At 35.1% G+C, this 3862-nt stretch overlaps 1 protein-coding gene and 1 long non-coding RNA gene across 15 annotated transcripts in view; one reads left to right on the top strand and one right to left on the bottom strand.

Moving 5' to 3' along the window:
- PTPRD (protein tyrosine phosphatase receptor type D) overlaps positions 1-3862 on the bottom strand; it is a 2782277-nt gene that overhangs the window by 772006 nt on the left and 2006409 nt on the right. The gene's annotated exons all lie outside the window — the stretch shown is intronic.
- Positions 1-3862, top strand: part of LOC138163216 (uncharacterized) — a 153898-nt gene that overhangs the window by 136250 nt on the left and 13786 nt on the right. The window contains exon 2 of the long non-coding RNA XR_011168847.1: positions 2948-3075. This is a non-coding gene — a long non-coding RNA (uncharacterized lncRNA). The remainder of the gene's footprint in view (positions 1-2947; positions 3076-3862) is intronic.

Here is a 3862-nt window from a genome sequence, read left to right as displayed (position 1 = left end):
TCCTTCCTTCCTTCCTTCCTTCCTTCCTTCCTTCCTTCCTTCCTTCCTTCCTTCCTTCCTTCCTTTCTTCTTTCCTTCTTTCCTTCCTTCCTCCCTCCCTCTGTCCCTCCCTCCCTCCTTTTTTAAATTTGACTGGGATAAGGAAGTGAAAGAAATGAAAGATAACTTCCCAAATCTAGATGACTGCAAAAAAGTCAAAGACGTGAAAAGTTCTTGGGTTTTTTTTTTTCTTATCAAACCAGTTATTTGTTACAATGGAGATCAAAGAAAAGAATGACTACCTCATAATATTTTTTGTTGTGGGTCAATAGTAAATACAAAAGTGAAGTTTATCTGACACAGGGTTACTTGTATACATTTTTTCTTCACCCATACTTAGATATACTTACTCATCTGAGAATGAGTATGTGCTATGTTTGGACTCCAAACCAGTGTTTACAGAAGCAAGCACTTTCCAACTCTTCTGTGTCTTTGGAGCCAAATCATTTCCTTATGCCTTGTTATTTTGTTGTGGTATCTAGTGTACTATGAAATGAAGAGTCCGTGTGAGATTCTTTGTCTATTGTCTGTGTGCTTAACTGATACATGCCTAACATCTTCATGTCTATTCCCTATCCTTGGAGGATGTAGTATATTGAATATACTAGTAAGGACAATATATGGAATTAAAATATAGCAAGAGACTTATGATTGAATGTTTCTTGAATTTAGACTGTATATTATCTCACCATATCTATGCATCTTAATCTGAATCTCCTTAAACCAGGCTCTAATCTTGAGATTGTTATAAATTTTTTGAGGGAATTAGGATGGTTTGAATTTGCTTTGGGCCATATACAAATACTGGAAGGATCTATTATTGAATCATCATGAGGATCTCCCTCTGACTGTACAGAGAGCAACATAGTTATGACCCCAAAGGATTATAGAATAATAGATTTAGATGAAGAGGGAAAATTAGAGGCCACTGAAGCCAATCTCTCCATTTTAGAGATGAAGAGACTAAAGTACAGAGAGGTTAAAAGACTCATAAAGGGTCACACAGTAAGTGCTAAAGGTCGGTCTGAATTCAGATCTACTTGACTCCAAGTCCAGGTCTCTAATACCACATTGCCTCAACTCCCAGTGGACTTGACTGAATCATACAGAGAAATAGTGACTTGATCAAGGACACAAAATTTTAAGCCATTGTGTGTGTGTGTACGTGCATGTGTATATACACACACATATATATATACATACACACGTATATGTGTATACACAAAGCATATAAACATATACACATATGTGTGTATACTCACCCATATGTATAATGTGTTATATAATATTGTTTATATATGCACACACATATTTTAGGGGATCTGTAGACTCAGATAGAAAAAGTACATGTCTATTTTCCCTCTGTAGATGAAATTTAGTATTTCCTTCAATTATTTTTAAAAAACAATATTCTGAAAAGGAACCTTTAGGTTTCACCAGACTGTAATCCCTGCTAAAAGGGCAATTCGCTAAAATCAAGTTCTAAAGACACCCACCTTTCCAATGTATACTACTGAAGACCAGACATGAAACCAACTTGTAATTTTGGGTTAAGTTTTGAGGAAAGTAGAAAAAAGGAATGGAAATAAAATAAAGGAAGAAGAAAAAGGTAAAGTGTCGTGTTTTGAATTTGAAAGAATATGCCATTGAATATAGCATATAGCTATATTTTTGTATGTAAACAATTAGTGTTGCTGTTCAATCATTTCAGTTGTGTCTGACTCTTTATGACCCAAATTGGGGTTTTCTTAGCAAAGATATGGAAGTGGTTTATAATTCCTTCTCTAGCTTATTTTATAGATGAGGAAAACTGAAGAAACAGTATTGAGTGTCTTGTCCAGGGTCACACAGCTAGTAAGAGTCTGAGGCCATATTTGAACTCATAAAGAGGAGTCTTCCTGATTACAGGCCTGTCACTCTAGCCACTGTGCTACATACATAGATACATACATACACACATACCTACACATATATACACACTTACATTTATGCACAGGGTCACAAAGCTTTAAACCTTAGAAACTACACACACAACCACACACGTATCCATGAATATTTATATGTATATAAATATCTGATATTCACATACATATATATGCAGACATATATACTCTGTCTCTCTCCTCTCCCCCTTTAATCTATCTGCCCTATTCAATGGCACATTATCTTAGCTTTAAAACAGTGTCCTTTGCATTTTTCTTCCTTCTTCTATTTATGTGTACTTTCATTCCCTTCTTCCACTTTCCTCAAATCTTAGGCCAAACTTCCTAGGTGATTTTAGTGTCTTATCTTCAATATTATATATTCAATATCTTCAATATTACACACATACACATACACACACACATTATATATATATATACACATATATATATATATAAACACAACTTTAGCAAATGTCCCCTCACAGTAGGATTTCTCAAATTTTCTATGTCATGGACCCTTTTGGAGGTCTGAGTCTGATGAAACTTAAGGGTTCCTTTTGAGAACTTTGTTTTTAAAATAATTGAAGAATATGTAAAGATCTTTCATGTACCATCACTAAGTTTCTCTGAGTTTTGGTATCATCTGTAAAATGATGCTTCACACATTAGAACAGTATCTGTCACATAATCACATATGTAGACTGTCATAAACAAACACATAATTTCTCTGTATCAGACCCAGATTCTTTCTCTCACACACGTACAAAGGCTTTCTTTGCCTCTATGTCACACACACACACACACACACACACACACTTCCCCCATGCCCTTTCTGCCATGTCATCAATTTGGTCAAGAGGTGCCCACACTCCTGGATTATTGTGGAGCTTAAATCTGACCATGTAAATAGCTACACAAAATTTAAAGAACTGCATATGTATTAATAATTGGAAGTATTTTATTGCCATTTTCATGTTTTCTAGGGAGAGAAGATTAGAAGTGATAATAGCAGGCAAGAGTCTCACCACAGGATTTTTAAAGGGGAAATGACGTGATCAGTCAATGAAGAATTCAACCAGCAAGTAATTTTAAAACATCTACTATGTGCCAGGTACTGTACTAGACTCGAGATATAAAGGTGAAAATGAGACCGTCCCTGTCCTGAAGGAGCTTCTTTTCAAATAATTCCAATCATGTCCAAACAAGTTTAGTTTGGCAGTGGCATGCAGCCTGAACTAGAGGAGTGGAATAAAGGGGCTTGAATTGGGATGCTACGTGTTACTGTGAATAGAGTTCTGGACTTGAAGTCAGGAAAACCCAAGTTTAAATCCTGCCTCTCATAGTTACTCTACTTTTCCAACCCTGAACAAGTCACATAACCTCTTTGTGCCCCTGTTTTTCTTACCAATGAAGTAATAATGATAATAGCTAGAATTTTTATAGCACGTTAAAATCTGTTAACTTTTTGATCCTTAAAACAAATTAGTGATATAAGGACAATTATATCATTCCCATTTTACAATTAAAGAAACCAAAGCATAGAGAGGCTAAATGTCTTGCCCAAGCAAAGGAATTTGGGAGTAAATATTAGAGGGAGGATTCAATCTTCCTGATTTCAAAGCTTGCTGTCTATCCACTTTGCCAAATAGCTGCCTCAAAATGGGAATAATAATAGCACCTACTTTCCAGGGTTGTTTTGAAGATAAATAAGGAAAGATGAATAGATAGATAGACAGACAGACAGACAGATAGATAGACAGACAGATAGATGATAGATAAATAGACAGATAGATGATAGATAGACAGATAGATAATAGATAAATAGATAGACAGATAGATGATAGATAGATAGATAGATAGATAGATAGATAGATAGATAGATAGATAGATAGATAGAT

The sequence above is a fragment of the Petaurus breviceps genome, unplaced genomic scaffold (assembly GCF_028583685.1).
Source record: "Petaurus breviceps papuanus isolate PSGF00001 unplaced genomic scaffold, PetGlider_PUasm1.0 187, whole genome shotgun sequence".
Taxonomy (NCBI): domain Eukaryota; kingdom Metazoa; phylum Chordata; class Mammalia; order Diprotodontia; family Petauridae; genus Petaurus; species Petaurus breviceps.
Note: the sequence above shows the minus strand (reverse complement) of the source record. Positions and strands in the feature narration are given on the sequence as shown.